The sequence below is a fragment of the Leucopleurus acutus genome, assembly GCF_964270905.1.
Source record: "Leucopleurus acutus genome assembly, contig: HAP1_SCAFFOLD_176, whole genome shotgun sequence".
In the NCBI taxonomy this organism is placed as follows: domain Eukaryota; kingdom Metazoa; phylum Chordata; class Mammalia; order Artiodactyla; family Delphinidae; genus Leucopleurus; species Leucopleurus acutus.
Genome location: NW_028139142.1, coordinates 139,979 through 161,435, shown reverse-complemented (window position 1 = coordinate 161,435; position 21,457 = coordinate 139,979). Strand labels below are relative to the sequence as shown.

General features: G+C 37.9%; 1 protein-coding gene across 1 annotated transcript in view; it reads right to left on the bottom strand.

Annotated features, from left to right (window-relative positions):
• Window positions 1-21,457, bottom strand: part of LOC309978927 (metabotropic glutamate receptor 7-like) — a gene marked incomplete at its 5' end in the record, with an annotated part of 133,463 nt that overhangs the window by 36,480 nt on the left and 75,526 nt on the right. The window lies entirely within an intron of this gene.

Below are 21,457 nucleotides of genomic sequence, written 5' to 3'. Positions count from 1 at the left end.
TTAATCAGAGAAGTGAGAAAATGCAGAAGCAAAAAATAAAAGCAAACAGGACAAAACAATAATAATTTATCAGTAAGCAAAGTTAAGGACATTTAGTTCCTCCTCAATGGCTATAGATAATATTCTGAGCCATATCCTGTGAGCTGTGTGAAACCCCACTAGGTGAAGAAGTTAAGTACGTGATGACCAGACTGTAGGCATGACATAAGCTGCCACAATTCACAATTCTGAGAACGGGCCTCAAAGAAATGAGAACGAACCGACCCTGGAACTGAAGACTAACTGTACTTAAAACAATCAAGATGACACTGGTCAGACCACCGATGACCAATTTCAAGATGACGGTCAGAGCTGACTGTGCTGTTTCTGCGTGTAGCCCCCCTCCCTCCGTCTATAAAAGCTCTTGCCCCCTCATTGGGTGGGTGTGGGGAGTTGGCCTTCGGACAGGCGTCCTCCCTCCCACACCCCCTGGTCGCCGGCACCCAAAACAAAGTAAACTTTCCTTTCCACCAACCTTGCCTCTTTACTTGCTTTTGAGCGGCGAGCAGCTAGACCCCACCTCCGGTTACACTAACAGGAAAGGCAAAGAGAAAAAATCATTTAAAAACATGATGTAGAGAACACAGATGTAGAGAACAAATGTATGGACACCAAGGGGGGAAAGTGGCGAGGGGAGGGTGGTGGTGGGATGAATTGGAAGATTGGGATTGACATATATACACTAATATGTATAAAATGGATAACTAATGAGAACCTGCTGTATAAAATAATAAATAAAATTAAATTAAAAAAAAAAACGTAAGTGGCATTTTATGCACCAGTTCAAATAAAGGGGAACCTAATCATTGTGAATGATAAACCAGTTTGTGAAAAACCCACTGCTTATTAGAACAGCATGCTCCATGTAAAAAGAAATTTTCTAATGGTAAATATAGCAGAAGGCTACAATTACAACCGTTCAATGATTGCAATCCACAGAAAAGCCATTTAGTGATCAATTGGAGAGCAAGAGGAGATTATCACCTGTTTAAGCTTCCACTGATTCTATCAAGTTGTTTGCCTGGCAGTAGCTAGGCTATGATGGAAAAGCTGAGAAAAACTCATTTTTCCCCTATCTAAATATTAGTAATTGCAAGCATTCATTTTGAAAGATTTGTGGCTCTTTGGGAGAAAAGGATCTGCTTGACAACTACTAATTATACTTAATAATAAATAATACTTATCATTTACATAATTATTTTCATATTTAAATCCTTTCACAGATTTTGTTTCCTCATATGGAATATCAGTGCAACTTGACTGCATATAATGTTATGATATTTCTGTGAAACCAGCCCCAAGTAGTAAGCTTTCATAAGAAAATTGGGGCCTTAATCTTATCTATATTAACAAGTGTTAACAAATCATTAGAATTTCCTTGTTCAGCACCTGAAGAGGCGGGCAGTATTGAACAACTATCTGAGGAACACTGAACTGACTTTTTGGCAAAACACCCAGTTAACGCCAAAACTGTGCAAAAATATTTAGAAGAGGCAGAGACATGAGGCAATAAGATCAATGAGAGACGTATTAAATTAAAAGAAATGCCTCTCTCTCTCTCTATCTGCCTACCTATCTATCAACAGGGTGAAAACAAAAGAGCGAAACAAATGAAATCAATATACTTAATATAGTTGTGAATGTAAAGGTCTGAATATAGATTTTTTAAAAATTGTCTGCATGAGTTGGATATTTGACCTAGTGAGTACATGTGTAGAAATTTATTCTAAGGATTTCACAGAAATCTAGGTACCATGGCATTAACTGGAATACTATTTGTAAAAAAGAAAAACTTGGAAATAATTTGTTTCCAACAATAGGGCATTGTTTAAATAAGTGATATCATATGTTGAAATATTAAATAATTTTTAAATTTTCTAAATGAGGAATATTAGATCATGTGGGAAATTGTCATGATAACATTAGGTGAAAAGGTACTGGAAATAAAAATTATATAAACAGTATATCTTATCCTTATTAAATAATGTATGTATAAAATATGTAAATATATATGTTTATATAAATATATATGCACATATAAGTGGGAAAATGCAAAAATGGAAAAGATAATATTTATCTCAGAGTTCTGCAAGTGTATTTTTCCTTTACATTTTTCTGTATTTTATAATTTTTCTACCATATTAACTTAATTACTATGTATTTTTGAACAACTATTTTTTAAAATTGTTTTTACATATAGAGTGGTCACGTGTTTGCTTAACAGAGTGCAAGTGAAAAATAAAGGCTGTTTTTGTGGTTCTCATGATGTTTAAAAGACTAAAACAAGTTCTGAGACCGCGAAGTCTACTTTGGCCACACAATTCCACAGCTAGTCTGGGAGCTCATCATAAGACTATCAAGCAACTGGGTGAAAAAGATATATGCTGCAACACTATTTATAATAGGAGAAACAAGGAACCAACATTAAGGTCTACCGAAAGGGGATTTATGAAATGAATGGTGGTACAACCACTGCCTAGAGCTACAGCTATTAAAATGATCATGTTCCGGGAACACAAATTCACCCAGGAGGGGCTGTTCTTGCAGGCTGTTTGTATCAAACAGGAAACGCTGACGATGAAGCTCTCATTGGAGAACACCTCCCAGGGCATCAGATGTACCTGCGCTTCAACTTCCCCCACATCCAGGTAAGGCTGCACACCAAGTATCACCAGACTGTCCACTTTTCAGGAGAAGCTGCAACATGCCTAGGCTTTTCAGATGTTGTGCAGGCCCGGGGGTGGGACTGGGGGGTGGGAAATAAAATGTCTATGGGCTGAATTTAACTAGTCAGCCAAGAGTTTGCAAACTTTGATGCAGAATTAAATTTATAACTATGTAATAATGTCCAATGCTTACATTAAATTTTAAAACGGGTTTAAAACATTATGTTTTTATTTAGGTTAAACTATGTGTATATATTAGTATGTTTGTGTGATGTTCACACAAATGAACATACACACAATATAGGGAGATAAAAAGCAGAGATGAATGGATCTGAAAGTACTTTTCTTTGGGTAATGGGTTATTTTGAATGACTTCAGGGGTTTTTTTCCATACTACTCTATATCTATATTCTATTATATAAAATATTGTATATTTATACTATTCTGTATTTTTATTTTTGAAACAAACACATGCAGATTTTATGATATAAGAATTAGACAATTATACTTAATAGAAATATAGATTTCCTTTTTTGCATATGTTGTCTCATTCTGTCTCAAAAGGACCATGTCAGAAGCACTAGATCCAGTTCTGAGCATTGCCTTTTTGGGAGTATTTTAGAAAACAAAAGCAAGTACAAACATCAATAAACAAGATGGGGAAGGGCCTAGACATACTTTCACAGGATTTTTAGGAAAAAACATTAGATGGTTTCCTGAAGAAAAGTAGACTTCAGTTGTGTGATAATGGACTACAAAGATGTGAAGTGCAAACATGGGTATTTGAAACTCAAATATTTTTCTCTGTAGTTCCATCAGGTCAAGCTAAGACCAATGGGTGACATGCTTCAGGAAGGCAACTATAAGGAAGTACTTTGTAGAAATTATAGCTGTTCGTATGCTGGATGACTTAACTCACCAAGTAGAGCATTCAAGATACGAGGAGAGCTCAAACAGAGGCCAGATTACCAGTACTTTTATAGCATGAACTCTTACACTGGATGAGGTGATAAAACAGATGACGTCAACTTCTAAAATCGAGATCATATTTCCCTTTGAGTCCTAACACTATGATAATATAATCTCAGTTATGGTATAAAGCAGGTAACTGATTTGAGAAGGGTACTGAGTTTGAGGACATATTGACTGATTCATTCCACAGATACTTTACTAAGGGACTATGCTAAGGGCCTGGGATCCCATGAAACAAAATGCCAGCAGGAGTGAATCTCTTTAATGAAGCAAAGTATGTGGAAGACAAATCATTAAATGCTTACTTACAGTAAAGCATGCAATGTATCCTGAAATAGGATATATAAATGACTATATGTCCAGGGCTTGCCCCAAGAGCAAGTCTTCTCTAAATGGATTCTTTTCTTTTCTCTTTCTTTACCTTGTCTTCCCCACTTATACCTCTACTCTCTGCTTCAGTGAAAGATATTTCTCCTTTCCACTTCTAGCTGAAAAAAAAAACAAGTCTCAGGTGTCAATTTACTATGTAACTGTGGGCCCTTCTCTGTATTACAAAACAAGACTCAGGGGACAGTGAGTCCTGATATCATGACCTCCAAAAGGGTCACAAGGGATCTCTGAAAATTTCAATCGTTTTAGAGTCTTTTCTACATCTTTTCCAATGATTCAGGTATGGAGGTTTCTATATCTTGGGCCTAGAATTCCTTCTACTGAGTGGCGAGTCGATGTGGTTTTAGTGCTTATATCCTATAAGTTCTTTTAATTAGTGTCTTATAGCCTCCCAAAGTGTTTATATATATATGACTGGCCACCATTTAAAATGAAAAAAATAATTTACATTGCTACTTATCCTCATTGAGTTGCCCATTTAAGAAGCAGAACTGCACTGTCAGGGCATCCACTTTTGTAATACCTTAGCCATAGTATTTTAACATATATAGTAGTTCTCAATATTTACAGTGTATTGGAAGCACCATATTAGTCAGGGTACTCCAGAGAAACAGAACCAATAGGAGATATATAATAAATATAATGTAATCTATGTAATTGCTTTAACATATGTAATTGATATTAAACATATTAAATATATTGTATATTAAATAGAAGCTGGAAACTAGGAAATCCAGGGGTGTAGTTTTCAGAACTGACGTAAGCCACAGTCAGAGGGCAGGGGATCAGATCAAACACTCAGGCAGAGAGAGCAAATTCTCCTTTCCTCTGACTTTTTATTCTTTTGGGGCCCTCAAGAGATTGGATGAGGCCCACCTACACTGGAGAGGGAAATCTGCTTTACTCCATCTACCAATTCAAATGCTAATCTCATCTGGGAACACCCTCACAGACCCACCCAGAAATAATGTTTAGCAAAATATCTGTGTATCTCAGGATATAGTTGAGAGTTGACACTTAAAATTAACCATTACATTCTGCAAACCTTAAAATATACCAATGCCTCAGTCCAACCTCCAGAAATTCATATTTAATTGGTAAAAATTACAGGCTGGGCTTTAAGATTATCAAAAGCTCCCCAGGAGATTTCAATGAATCACCAAAAGTTAAGAACCATTAACATCATAGAACATTTCTTTCTTGATGAGAAATCAAAATGCTTCTCACTTTTAGCGTTGATGCCCTGGGAGAGATATTATCTACCTGTGTAAGGTGCCTTCAGAGTATCCCACTGTACCCCATGTAGTCAGTATTTTCAAACAGGCCACTGCAAACATGTGCCTCCAAGTCTGGTCAAAGTCAATCCAAATATTTTTCCCCAATATGGTAGTAGATGGGTAGAATTTCTTTTATGATCACCACGTTGTATGGTAGGCAAAATTATTCCCATGTAGAGGGTGAACTGAGATTCAGAGAAAAATAGGGGTGCATATTGCCACAAAGCTAGCAAATGTAAAAAAAAGGAAAAGGTCAAGTTTTCTGATCTGAGTTAAATAAGTAGTAGGTATCATTATTTTATTTATTCCACAGATACTACTGTCAGGGGTGAGTAGAAAAAAAGCAAATGAATAAAAATGTAGGCAGCCTATGAACGGGAAGATTAGCTAGCATCCTTCACACAAAAGACCTGATATGTACTCGGCCACTAGGGAGGTTTAGTCAGCTGTATTTTACAGTCCCATAAATGGAAAGAAGCATCATGACAAAAGGAAATGTACTATGTACATTTACACATGTACTATGAATCCAGGAAAAAACACATCAAATTAAATAAATAATTCACGGGCAGAGCAAAGATTACAGAGTTGGCTCTGATAACAAAGTATCTAAAATAAATGGTGATGTGTTTCTCCAACCACACAGGCTGCCAGTCCAGGTGCAAAGGAAAATAAATAAAACTATTATAGATCTAGTAAGAGTTAAACAGACAATAAAAACCAACAATGGAGATGAATTTTAAGTTGGTGATTCTTTGAACAATCTTCAAAAGATTTCATTTGCTCTGTTAACGCAATGTCAAGTCCATTTTAGAAATAAAAGAACATTTTTCTGCTTGCTAGAGTTTAGACATAAATCCTCAAACTGTATTAAATCAAGATGCTGCTAGAATCATAGCGCTAAAGATCATCAAGGATTATTAAAGAACTATAGTCACTCCCTCATTTTACAGGTGAGAAAACCAAGGTGGTAAATGACTGTGTGATGGGCTGAAAGTCCACATGATTCCCATCAGTGGCCAAAACAAGATTAGAATGCAGGTCTCCCATTTCCTCTTCACTTAATTAGTCATCATTCTTTAGTCATTTTGAGCACAACTAGTGCACTGCTGTTTGAAACCTGACCTTTCCAATGGCAGTCAAAATGCCATACTTTAATAGTGCTTCCATTGTCTTTGACCAGAATATTAAATAACTGGCAATCATGTTCTGAGCTTCTTTCCAGATGAATTATATGTTAAGCTCTATTTCAATATTGATTTGTAATATACTTTAAAGCATGTTGATCTTCCTCTGGTCTCTTCTTACAGTTCTGAGCTACATGAATGCTAGAGTTCCTAAAATTTGTGATTTTCTGAATGGCCATCTCTACTATGTCCACCAACCCAACAATAGTCACTGCTTGTTGCTAGACAGAAAAAAAAAAGTTAATAAATTTACAAGTGGAATCCTGTGTTCGTTTTTTTTTAAATGAAAAACAGAAACCTATTTGATTTAGAATCTAAACCCTAGAAGCATACACAGGGCTTAAAGAAATGTATGATTCTTCTATGGAATATTGGAGAATTCTTGTTTAATCAATGGAAGCACATCATTAGTTTACTCAGGTCCCTAAAAAGGTGGAGGACCTCACTTAAAAGAAACAAGTGACTATCTTAGTTAATGTAAATAGAAATGCATTTCCAGCTTATTTATGGTTGTTCATTTCTATACCATACATACAGTGGTCTGTTTCTCAGGACATCAGTATAAAAGGCAAATTGATAGGTGAGAAGGATAAGTCGTATAATAAAAAAGTTACAAGCATGGGCTACATGACATGGACAAGTTACTCAGCCTTTCTAATCTTCCATATGCACATCTATAAAACAGGGAATAAAACATATTACAAAGAGATATGCTTCTCCTCCCACCATGCTTCGGCCTTCACATGTTTGGGAGGCATAGGAGATCCAGTGCCTTTCCCCTCCATCCTATTCTTGGAAGAGGAATTGTTAATGTTATTGGTCAGTAACCAGAACATCTATGGAGCAATGGGTAGAATTATTACATTTGAAAGTGACAAACGTGTCACATGGCTCTGTCCCAGTAGCTCAGCTTATGATTCACAGAATAAGGCATGTTAGCTTAAGCTTGTCCCATGACCTAGTCATCTGTGATTTGGGGGCAAGAGAAAGAGAGAAGGAAAGCCTCAATTAGAATTCCAAAATGAAGTAACAGCGGCTAGCTCACTAGTAATAAATAATACTTTGGTCTTTTCTGATTATCGTTTCTTGTGTATGGATCCCTTGGCAGGAAACTTAACCACCCACTTCAGAGGTCTGTTATGAAGTCCGATATGGTATAAAAAGTGCACAGTGCAGTGCCTCATATGCAATAAGCTGTCAAAGAATATTATCTAGATGACCTTGGATTTGCACTTAAATGTTTGTTATTAAGTCAGTTTGCATGGGACTAGTATCCAGAGCCTCAGGATAAAGTAGATTCATGTGAGTTAATAAATGAAAAGCTCTCTGAAATTCTAGATGGCAGGTCATGCTAACTCAGGTAAGTGGAAGCTGGTGGCTGGGCGTTCCCTCAGGACACGTGTTTTGATGGAATGAGGACTCAGGGTGTAGAAATCAGCTTGGCAGTGGATGGTAAACCACTGCCCAGCACATGCTGCCTCCTGTTAAGCAGAAGGCTCTCATGCAAATTGCCTTCTGAATCATTAGCTGTCGGCAACCCTCATCTCTCCTCCTGCAGCTGTTCTTTCTGATTTTGCCTGCAAACTTTTCATATTGGGCAGGCTCCCAAGCCAAACAAGTTGCCCCTCTGTAGGCTTTGTTCCTGGGGGCGAGAAGTGAACCTCACAGATAAGTCAAAGTAAGGATGCACCATGGACTAATACACACTGAAGGAACAGACTCCTGCAAGCTAAGGTGATGAATGCCTTTGAAAGTAATTTTCATGCGGCTTCCTATGAGAATGTCAGCCAGGCTCCAGAAGTTATATGCTGCAATTTAAAAATTATCTGCCTCTGTAGACTTCTAAAGCTTCTATCAGCTAAGAAGTATCTTTTTAAAAAAAGAAAATATTTTTATACAATTTTAAAGACTACTTTCCATTTATTACAAAATATTGGCTATATTCCCCCTGTTGTACAATACATCCTGGAGCCTACTTTACACCAAATAGTTTGTACTTCCCACTTCCCAATTCCAACTCTTAAATTGCCTTTCCCCCCTCCCCCACTGGCAATTACTAGTTTGTTCTCTATATCTGTGAGTCTGCTTCTTTTATGTTATATTCACTAGTTTGTTTTATTTCTTAGATTCCACATATAAGCGATATCATACAGTATTTATCTTCCTCTGTCTGACTTGTTTCTCTTAGAATAATGCCCTCCAAGTCCATCCATGTTGCTGCAAATGGCAAAATTAATTTCATTCTTTTTTATGGCTGAGTAGTATTTATATATATATGTATGCAAATATATAAATTTAAATTATATATATATTATATATATATATATATATATATATATATAAAATCTTCTTTATCCATTGATCTGTTGATGGACACAGGTTGTTTCCACGTCTTGGCAATCGTAAATAACGCCTCTATGATGCTGCGAACATTGGGGTGCATGTATCTTTTTGAATTATAGTTTTTGTCTGGATATATGCCCAGGAGTGGGATTGCTGGATCATATGGTAATTCTATTTTTAGCTTTTGAGGGACCTCCGTACTGTTTTCCACAGTGGCTGTACCAATTTATTACATTCCCACCAGAGGAATGTGTGGGAAATCTCTGTACCTTGTGCTCAATTTTACTGTGAACCTAAAACTTAATTAATTAATTCCCAGCAGCATTAGCAAATAAGACCATGCATTTTTTTTAAAAATCTTTTTTGAAGGCATAGTAAATATTTGCTGAATAAAATGAGAAACTCTATCTTGATTGGGTGGATTAAATCAGCAGAAACTAAGCTTCACCTGTGATTTTAGCAGCTGAACTGGTTGAGAAATTCAAAGCAGAACAGGCACAAGTCCTCTCTGAACAAGGTAAGGTACAAGAAAAGGAAGGATGGATGTTGTAGGCAAATCATAACACTCTACCATGGCTAAATATAATATCAGGAATTAAATAACTTGAAATCATATAAAAGTTTCCTTTACTCGTACGCCCCCTCCCGCATAAAGTGGAAGGTGAGCACAAATGTAAATCAAGCAGGCAGAGGCTCCCACTATCTTATATATGAAATCAAAATTTTAAAGTGTTTTCTTCAGAATCCCTTTTGCCTGGGTGCAGAAGAAAACGTAGCTGATCAGTGCACCCAAAGGTAAAATGAAAAATAGTAAAAGAAAGTTTTTCTACATTTTTGAATTTAAAATCTGAAATACATTTCTTTAACACTCTTCTTATTTATACCCATGTACCTTAAAAACCAAAATTAAAATTAAATTGTATTAGAGCAGAGGAGCAAAAATTTCCAGCCAATCCAAAGGTTAAGTGGTGCCTCTGATACATTGTTTGAATAAAGTTACGAATCCATATCCAGACTCAGCTAGAAAATTAAAGCGTGCTGTGATCACTCGGTATGAAGAGGGGTCATGGCAATTGATTTTATTTATACACACTTTCATACATAATAATTTATCAAATTTGTCCTATGCCACTTTCCATGCTTATTTAATCCTCATTTAATCTCTACCAAATGAATACTGTGAAACATGTTTAATCATTATTCCCATTTCCAAGATGTGGAAACTGAGGCAGGAAGTATGGTACATGAAAATTCAGAAATTTTGTCACTCCAAATATCTCCAGGTCTAGCTCTTTAACCTGTATAATAGTCTTTTTCTCTTTTCCTTGCTGTGTGAACCTTTCATCTTCTCCCACTGTCAAATTCAAATGTTAACTCTAACCTCTCTTGACCTCCGCTATCCACTGGAGGATGCCTTCTGGCTTCCTAGAAAAGCCTCACCATTCTTAGCAGAGTACTTGAGATCTAGCAGGTGCTTTGTTAAGTAAATGAGTTAATAAACATATGAGAGAGCATTCAAATTGCCATTTAAGGGATGGAGAAACAGGCTCTGAAAGATTAAGTAACTTCCTTCATGTAAGGGGTCAAGCTGGAATTCAGATTCTGAAGCCCAAGTGATCATCCTCAGAATAATCTAAGTTATCTTCATTGGGATAGAATATGCTCAGTCTATATCCCTCACTAGACTCTAAGGAACAAGAAGGCAGTACTAGGTACCTAATGCACTTCATTTTGGGTAAATTTTTCATTTATGCAAAACTACTTGTGTAAAGATAGACTAAAGCCTTAAGCTTTCCCTGCTGGATTCCCTGCTCAACTGTGAGTACTCCTGTGATGAAAACTCGCCTAATGCACTGAATGACCTTGACCAAGCAGCTTTCCTTTACAGCCTCCATTTTCTTTTCTGTAAAATACTGTTGACAGGACATGTTCCACCTGCCTCATAGAAATGCGTTTATAAAGCACTTTGGAAAGCATGAAGCTTTCTTTTTTTTTTTTTTTTTTCGGTACGTGGGCCTCTCACTGTTGTGGCCTCTCCTGTTGCGGAGCACAGGCTCTGGATGCGCAGGCTCAGCAGCCAGGGCTCACGGGCCCAGCCGCTCCACGGCATGTGGGACCTTCCCGGACCGGGGCACGACCCTGTGTCCCCTGCATCGGCAGGCGGACTCTCAACCACTGCACCACCAGGGAAGCCCAAGCATGAAGCTTTCTTCAAAAGCAAGCAAGTATTTTAAATGTCATTATTATAGGACTCCTTAAAAGGAGCCTTTTTATGGTGAAAAGAAACCTTAGCTTATCAATTGTGCAACTCAACCACAGAAAAGTTAAGGCAGAACATGCATGACACAATAATAATTCCAAATAAATCCTTCTAATAGTTAAGTAAAGAGAAGTCAAAATTCTTCTCTGGACTATTTTGATTTCATACAAAGGGCATCCCTTTAGAAGTTATGGAAGTTCAGATACAGAGCCTCAAACTCTAGACTGCAATGTGACATTTGTTTCTGAACTTCTGCTGCCAGTCTTGCTAACAGTTCACTTGCAATGTAATATATTACTGCATTTCATTTCGAGGCAAGAACATTATTTACTCACAGGAGAAATACTTTCCTGAGGAAAGACTGTCTTTGGAAACTTTCAAGGACATCTGAGAAATGCTTCAGCCCAAGCCACAAAATTATGGGCATGCTTTTGTGCCGCTCTGTTCCCAGGGCACCATTTTTAAAAATCTTTCATTTAAGTTTATTGCAAGCATCCATCTTCCCTTTCCAGAAAAAATAGCAATTAACACAACTTCATTGATTTCCAGTTTTCCTAGGTGTCATTTGATAATGCATATATTGTAAGCAGTTCACATCATCATTTTCATCGCTTTCAACATTTTGCATGTTGTCTCCCTACCTGAATTGTGACTTTTTGTATGGAAAGTTTTATTTATCACTTGCATCTTACTTTGAATAAGTCTGAAATCAACATTCAGTATTATTTAATTATTTTTATTTTCTTCACTATGTTTCTAACTTAGCAAACTATGGGTAAAAATGCCATGTAACAACAATATGTAATATTTACATAGAGCCCATGTAGTGAACATAGTCCTAAACTCTTACCAAATCCTCACCAGACCCTATAAAGTAGGTACTATTAACCTTGTCATTTGATAGATGAGAAAACTGATGCATAAACTGGTTAAGTAACCTGTCTGAGGTCAGATAGCTAGTGATTACTTTCCCCATCAGCGCCACTGCTTAGTTAATGCGTCCTTCCCATCTCAGTTCAAATGGCACTGACACAAAAAAGCCTTTCTTTGACCTCCTGAAAATACTGGGTCTCGTTGCTTTTACAGCATCATATGTTTATTATTCATTTCACATATTTGTGTGATTATCTAATTATATTTGAACGTATTTTTCCTAAGGGTAACTCTAGTCCAGCTGTGCTTTCCAAATTATGAAATCCGGGACTACGTGGGCTATGTCTGTTTTGCTTATTACTGTAGTTTCAGTATTTGGTGCATGGTAAGTATTCAGGAAATGTGCTGGATGGATGAATACAGGACTTTGCAAGAACAAATAAATAAATGACTGGATCAATAAATTTGGTTGATCACAACATAAACAACAGTGCCATGTTAAAATTTTTCTCTGGGTCTATACACAAACTCTTCTCAGACAGGGATCCTGTTTGCTGTCTACACCACCAGTTGGGAGAGAAAAAAGCCAATCAAGGTCTGACTGTCATTATGTGTACAGGCTGAAGCTGATGAATTAGGTTGAGAGACAGGGTGATTTAGGAATAATTTTACTTCTGGCTGAACTATATATAGAACCAAGTCTTACGTAATAAAAAAAAATCTACTCTTAATATGTTTGTGTGAAGAATGAAATAGGAGCATCAAGCCCATTAATTGTGATATTTAATTATATCGTCCCATTTCCACATTCATTTCCATGAATTTGGATGCCTTTAGGTCAAGCTAACCCAAGCATTTACACCACTATGATAAATAGTGAAATATCAATGGATACACAGAAAGAAAATTTCCCAAATTTAGCAGAGAACACATTAGCATGAACTTGTAAATTTAACATTCAAGTTCATTGGCGCGCAGAGAACCAAGTGACTTTTGTTAAAGTAGGAAACTTTATGACTACTTTAGTAGTCATACTAAATGACTCAATGAACATTGAGAAAGTGCTCCCTATCTTAAAACCAGGACATTAGAATTATTTTAATGAATTTATTTTTTGCATATCTGCCATCTAGGTGACAGTAAAACTCAATATTTATACATCAGATTTTTAAAACATTGCGCATATATACTGTATACTGCCACAGAATATAAGTTGCCCCCAAATCTCCAAGATACAATATGGGATCAAACAAACAAACAGAATGACAAGAAAAACCAACTGTAATATTTTGACACCTCTTAATTATTAAATAATTATGTTTCGAGAAATAGAAGTTTAAAAATTGTGCTCTGAAGAGTATTTAAAATATGAATGAACCTTCAAGATGGCAGAGGAGTAAGACGTGGAGATCACCTTCCTCTCCACAAACACATCAGAAATACATCTACATGTGGAACAACTACAGAACACCTACTGAACACTGGCAGAAGACCTCAGACTTCCCAAAAGGCAAGAAACTCCCCACGTACTTGGGTAGGGCAAAAGAAAAAAGAAAAAACAGAGACAAAAGAATAGGGATGGGACCTGCACCTTTGGGAGGGAGCTGTGAAGGAGGAAAAGTTTCCACACACTATGAAGCCCCTTCACTGGTAGAGACAGGGAGCAGTGGGTGGGGGGAAGCTTTGGAGACACGGAGGAGAGCACAGCAACAGGGGTGCGAAAGGCAAAGCGGACAGCATCCCGCACAGATCGGTGCTGACCAGCACTCACCAGCCTCAGAGGTTTCTCTGCTCACCTGCCAGGGCAGGTGGGGGCTGGGAGCTGAGGCTCGGGCTTCAGAGGTGAGATCCCAGGTAGAGGACTGGGGTTGGCTGTGTGAACACAGCCTGAAGGGGGCTAGTGTGCCACAGCTAGCTGGGAGAGAGTCCAGGAAAATGTCTGGATCTGCCTAAGAGGCAAGACACCACTGTTTCGGGGTGCACAAGGAGAGGGGATTAATAAAGCACTGCCGAAATGAGCTCCAGAGATGGGCGCGAGCCGTGGCTATCAGCGCGGACCCCAGAAACAGGCATAAGATGCTAAGGCTGCTGCTGCAGCCACCAAGAATCCTGTGTGAAAGCACAAGCCACTGTCCACACTTCCCCTCCCGGGAGCTTTTGCAGCCCGCCATTGCCAGGGTCCCGAATTCCAGGGACAACTTCCGCAGGAGAACGCACGGCGCGCCTCAGGCTGGTGCAACATCACGCTGGCCTCTGCTGCAGCAGGCTCGCCCCACACTCCGTACCCCACCCTCCCCCCGGCCTGAGTGAGCCAGAGCCCCCGAAGCAGCTGCTCCTTTAACCCTGTACTGTCTGGGTGAAGAAAAGACGCCCTCAGGTGACCTACACGCAGAGGCGGGGCCAAATCCAAAGCTGAGCCCCAGGAGCTGTGTGAACAAAGAAGAAAAAGGGAAATCTATCCCAGCAGTGGAATACCTGAATAGACAATGAATCATCCCAAAATTGAGGCGGTGGACTTTCTGTGATTTTGTCTGTATAGCTTTGCTTATACCATTTGTCCTATGGTTCTGTCTGTACGTCTTTTGTTTTTTTGCTTTTTAGTATAGTTTATAGGGCTTGTTATCACTGGTGGTTTTCTTTTTTGGTTTGGTTGCTCTCTTCTTTCTTTCTTTCTTTTCTTAAATTACTTTTTAATTTTTTTAAATTTTTAATATTTTTTTATTTTAATAACTTTATTTTATTTATTTTTTACTTTCTTTCTTTCTTTTTTTCTCCCTTTTGTTCTGAGCCGTGTGGCTGACAGGGTCTGGGTGCTCTGAAGGGTGTCAGGCCTGTGCCTCTGAGGCAGGAGAGCCAAGTTCAGGACATAGGTCCACGAGAGACACCCCCCCCCCGGCACCACGTAATATCAAAAGGCGAAAGCTCTCCCAGAGATCTCCATCTAAACGCTAACACCCAGCTCCACTCAACGACCAGCAAGCTACAGTGCTGGAAACCCTATGCCAAACAACTAGCAAGAGAGGAACATAACTCCACCCATTAGCACACAGGCTGCCTAAAATCATAATAAGGTCACAGACACCCCAAAACACACCACAGGATGTGGTCCTGCCCACCTGAAAGACAAGATGCAGCCTCATCCACCAGAACACAGGCACCACTCCCATCCACCAGGAAGCCTACACAACCCACTGAACCTACCTTAGCCATTGGGGGCAGACACCAAAAACAGCAGGAACTACGAACCTGCAGCCTGCAAAAAGGAGACCCCAAACACAGTAAGTTAAGCAAAATGAGAATACAGAGAAATACACAGCAGATGAAGGAACAAGGAAAAAACCCACCAGACCAAACAAATGAGGAGGAAATAGGCAGTCCACCTGAAAAAGAACTCAGAGTAATCATAGTAAACATGAGCCAAAAGCTTGGAAGTAGAATGGAGAAAATACAATAAACGTTTAACAAGGACCTAGAAGAACTAAGGAGCAAACAAATAATGATGAAGAACACAATAAATGAAATTAAAAATTCTCTGTAAGGAATCAATAGCAGACTAACTGAGGCAGAAGAACAGAAAAGTGACCTGGAAGATAAAATAGTAGAAATAACTACTGCAGAGCAGAATAAAGAAAAAACAATAAAAAGAATTGAGGACAGTCTCAGAGACCTCTGGGACAACACTAAACACAGCAACATTCGAATTATAGGGGTCGCAGAAGAAGAAGAGAAAAAGAAAGGGACTGAGAAAATATTTGAGGAGAATACAGTTGGAAACTTCCCTTATATGGGAAAGGAAATAGGCAATCAAGTCCAGGAAGCGCAGACAGTGCCATACAGGAAATATCCAAGGAGAAACATGCCAAGACACATATTAATCAAACTATCAACAATTAAATACAAAGAAAAAATATTAAAAGAAGCAAGGGAAAACAACAAATAACATACAAGGGAATCCCCATAAGGTTAACAACTGACCTTTCAGCAGAAACTCTGCAAGCCAGAAGGGAGTGGCAAGACATATTCAAAGTGATGAAAGGGAAAAACCTACAACCAAGATAATTCTACCCAGCAAGGATCTCATTCAGATTTGACAGAGAAATTAAAACCTTTACAGACAAGCCAAGGCTAAGAGAATTCAGCACCACAAAACCAGCTTTACTACAAATGCTAAAGGAAATTCTCTAGATAGGAAACACAAGAGAAGGAAAAAACCTCCAATAACAAACCCAAAAGAATTAAGAAAATGAGAATAGGAACATACATATCAATAACTATCTTAATGTAAATGAATTAAATGCTCCAACCAAAGGACATAGACTAGCTGAATGGACACAAAAACAAGACCCCTATATATGCTGTCTACAAAGGAACCACTTCAGACACATACTAGGGACACATACAGACTGAAAGTGAGGGGATGGAAAAAGATATTCCATGCAAATGGATATCAAAAGAAAGCTGGAATAGCAATTCTCATATCAGACAAAATAGACTTTAAGATAAAGACTATTACAAGAGACAAAGAAGGACACTACATAATGATCAAGGGATCGATCCAAGAAGAAGATATAACAATTATAAATACTTACGCACCTAAAATAGGGGCACCTCAATACATAAGGCAAATGCTAACAGCCATAGAAGGGGAAATCAACAGTAACACAATCATAGGAGGGGACTTTAACACCCCACTTTCACCAAAGGACAGATCATCCAAAATGAAAATAAATAAGGAAACACAAGCTTTAAATGACACATTAAACAAGATGGACTTAATTGATATTTATAGAACATTCCATCCATAAAGAACAGAATACACTTTCTTCTCAAGTGCTCATGGAACATTCTCCAGGATAGATCATATATTGACTTGCAACAAGTCAAGCCCTGGTAAATGTAAGAAAATTAAAATCGTATCAAGTACCTATTCTGACCATAATGCTACAAGACTAGATATCAATTACAGGAAAAAAACTGTAAAAAATACAAAAACATGGAGGCTAAACAATATGTTACTAAATTACCAAGAGATCACTGAAGAAATCAAAAACACCTAGAAACGAATGACAATGAAAACACGAGGACGCAAAACCTATGGGATGCTGCAAAAGCAGTTGTAAGAGGGCAGTTTATAGCAATACAAGCCTACCTCAGGAAGGAAGAAACAACTCAAATAAACAATCTAATCTTACACTTAAAGCAAATAGGGAAAGAAGAACAAAAAAAAAACCCCAAAGTTAGCAGAAGGAAAGAAATCATAAAAATCAGATCAGAAATAAATGAAAAACAAATGAAGGAAACGAGAGCAAAAATCAATAAAATTAAAAGCTGGTTCTTTGAGAAGATAAACAAAATTGATAAACCATTAGCCAGACTCATTAAGAAAAAAAGGAAGAAGACTCAAATCAATAGAATTAGAAATGAAAAAGGAGAAGCAACAACAGACACTGCAGAAATACAATGGATCATGAGAGATCACTACAAGCAACGCCATGCCAATAAAATGGACAACCTGGAAGAAACACACAAATTCTTAGAAATGCACAACCTTCTGAGACTGAACCAGGAAGAAATAGAAAATATAAAGACACCAATCAGAAGCACTGAAATAGAGACTGTGATTAAAAATCTTCCAACAAACAAAAGCCCAGGACCAGATGGTTTCTCAGGCGAGTTCTAGCAAACATTTAGAGAAGAGCTAACACCTATCCTTCTCAAACTCTTCCAAAATATAGCAGAGGGAGAAACATTCCCAAACTCATTCTACGAGGCCACCATCACCCTGATACCAAAACCAGACAAAGATGTCACAAAGAAAGAAACTACAGACCAATATCACTGATGAACATAGATGCAAAAATCCTCAACAAAATACTAGCAAACAGGGGCTTCCCTGGTGGCACAGTGGTTGAGAGTCTGCCTGCCGATGTAGGGGACACGGGTTCGTGCCCCGGTCCGGGAAGGTCCCACATGCTGCGGAGTGGCTGGGCCCCTGAGCCATGGCCGCTGAGCCTGTGCATCCAGAGCCTGTGCTCTGCAACGGGAGAGGCCACAACAGTGAGAGGCCCGCATACCTCACACACACAAAAAAATGCTAGCAAACAGAATCCAACAGCACATTAAAAGGATCCTACACCATGATCAAGTGGGGTTTATCCCAGGAATGAAAGCATTCTTCAATATATGCAAATCAATCAATGTGATAAACCATATTAACAAATAGAAGGAGAAAAACCATATGATCATCTCAATAGATGCAGGAAAAGCTTTCCACAAAATTCAACACCCATTTACGATAAAAACCCTCCAGAAAGTAGGCATAGAGGGAACTTGCCTCAACATAATAAAGGCCATATATGACAAACCCACAGCCAACACCGTTTTCAATGGTGAAAAACTGAAACCATTTCCTCTAAGATGAGGAACAAGACAAGGTTGTTCACTCTCACCACTATTATTCAACATAGTTTTGCAAGTTCTAGCCACAGAAATCAGAGAAGAAAAAGAAATAAAAGGAATCCGAATTGGAAAAGAAGAAGTAAAGCTGTCACTGTTTGCAGATGACATGATACTATACATAGAGAATCCTAAAGATGCTACCAGAACATTACTAGAGCTAATCAATGAATTTGGTTATATAGCAGGATACAAAATAAATGAACAGAAATCTCTTGCATTCCTATACACTAATAATGAAAAATCTGAAACACAAATTAAGGAAACACTCCCATTTACCACTGCAACAAAAAGAATAAAATACCTAGGAATAAACCTACCTAAGGAGACAAAAGACCTTTATGCAGAAAACGGTAAGACACTGAGGAAAGAAATTAAACATGATACAAACAGATGGAGAGATATACCATGTTCTTGGATTGGAAGAATCAACATTGTGAAAATGACAATACTACCCACAGCAATCTACAGATTCAATGCAATACCTATCCAACTACCAACAGCATTTTTCACAGAATTAGAACAAAAAATTTCACAATTTGTATGGAAACACAAAGGACCCTGAATACCAAAAGCAATCTTGAGAAAGAAAAACAGAGCTAGAGGAATTACGCTCCCAGGCCTCAGACTATATTACAAAGGTACAGTAACCAAGGCAGTATGGTACTGGCACAAAGACAGAAATACACATCAATGGAACAGGATAGAAAGCCCAGAGAGAAACCCACGCACATATGGTCACCTTATTTTTCATAAAGGAGGCAAGAATAGACAATGGAGAAAAGACAGCCTCTTCAATAATGGTGCTGGGAAAACTGGACAGCTACATGTAAAAGAATGAAATTAGAACACTCCCTAACACCATACACAAAAATAAACTCAAAATGGATTAAAGACCTAAATGTAAGACCAGACGCTATAAAACTCTTAGAGGAAAACATAGGCAGAATACTCTATGACATAAATCACAGCAAGATCCTTTTTGACCCCCCTCCTAGAGAAATGGAAATAAAAACAAAAATAAACAAATGGGACCTAATAAAACTTAAAAGCTTTTGCACAGCAAAGCAAACCATAAACAAGATGAAAAGACAATCCTGAGAATGGGAGAAAATATTTGCAAATGAAGAAACTGACAAAGGATTAATCTCAAAATACACAAGCAGCTCATGCAGCTCAACATCAAAAACACAAACAAGCCAATCCCAAAATGGGCAGAAGCCCTAAACAGACATTTCTCCAAAGAAAATATACAGATTGACAACAAACCCATGAAAGGATGTTCAACATCACTAATCATTAGAGAAATGCAAATCAAAAGTGCAATGAGGTATCACCTCACACCGGTCAGAATGGCCATGATCAAAAAAATCTACAAACAATAAATGCTGGAGAGGGTGTGGAGAAAAGGGAACACTCTTGTACTGTTGGTGGGAATGTAAATTGATACAGTCACTATGGAGAACCGTATGTCGGGTCCTTAAAAAACTAAAAATAGAACTACCATACGACCCAGCAATCCCACTGCTGGGCATATACCCTGAGAAAATCATCATTCAAAAAGAGACATGTACCAGAATGTTCTTTGAAGCTCTGTTTACAATAGCCAGGACATGGAAGCAGCCTAAGTGTCCAGCGACAGATGAATGGATAATGAAGATGTGGCACGTATATACAATGGAATATTACTCAGCTGTAAAGAGAAACGAAATTGAGTTATTCATAGTGAGGTGGATTGACCTAGAGTCTGTCATACAAAGTGAAGTAAGTCAGAAAGAGAAAAACAAATCCCATATGCTAACACATATATATGGAATCTAAAAAAAAAAAGAAAGAAAGAAAGAAAAAATCGTTCTGAAGAACCTAGGGGCAGGACAGGAATCAATACGCAGACATAGAGAATGGACTTGAGGACATAGGAAGGGGGAAGGGTAAGCTGGGACAAAGAGAGAGTGGCATGGACATATATACACTACCAAATGTAAAATAGACAGCTAGTGGGAAGTAGCCACAAAGCACAGGGAGATCAGCTCAGTGCTTTTGACCACCTAGAGGGGTGGGATAGGGAGGGTGGGAGGGAGATGCAAGAGGGAGGAGATGTGGGGATATATGTATATGTAGAGCTGATTCACTTTGTTATAAAGCAGAAACTAACACACCATTGTAAAGCAATTATACTCCAATAAAGATATTTAAAAATAATAATAATAAATAAATAAATAAAATGTGAATGACTGTTTTACATGTGATTCATCACAAAATCATAAAAGTGCAATTCTCCATTGTATATGTTTAAAAATATATTCATGATGCTGACTAAGGTCCTCATATGACTGTGGCTTTGGTCTTGAAACATGTAGAAATTTTTTCTTGAATTTCTATCAAACACAACTACCCAGCTGCCATTAACAAGTGATGTGCAAAGTCAGAGAGGGTCAACGCTTGTAGGATTTGGGAAAATTTTCTCCATTCTGTGAAGTGTCGAAGTCATTTATTGAACACCCACTAAGTGTAAAACAGGGCAGGACACTAAAATACTGAAAATATGGACAACATATACTTTAAGTCTTCAAAGAGGTGATACTGACATTAAAATATGTGAAAACAACCAACAAAATGAAGAGTGCTACACTATCATTTTAGATAACAAATATGTGAGTTAAAATACATTTCTATGTGATCAAATATAAGCTGTTATTATTAAGGATTGACAACTATATTTGTATTGAGAACTGTATTGAAGCAGCCTATGAACTTATTAATGGTTTATTGACTGATTGACTTATAGATCTTGGAAAGCAAAAATTTTTTTAAGGTCAAGTTGTAAAGGTAGGAAAGTAAAGACCATGTAGGATTTAAGATTGTGAAGAAGTTGAAAGACTTCTTAGGCAGATGAAATAGGGATATATTGGAATATAAGGAAAAGAACTTGCACTCCAGATAAGTGAATGCAGTTGGGTGAATGGATATTTGCTGTATGAAAGAAGTGGGGAG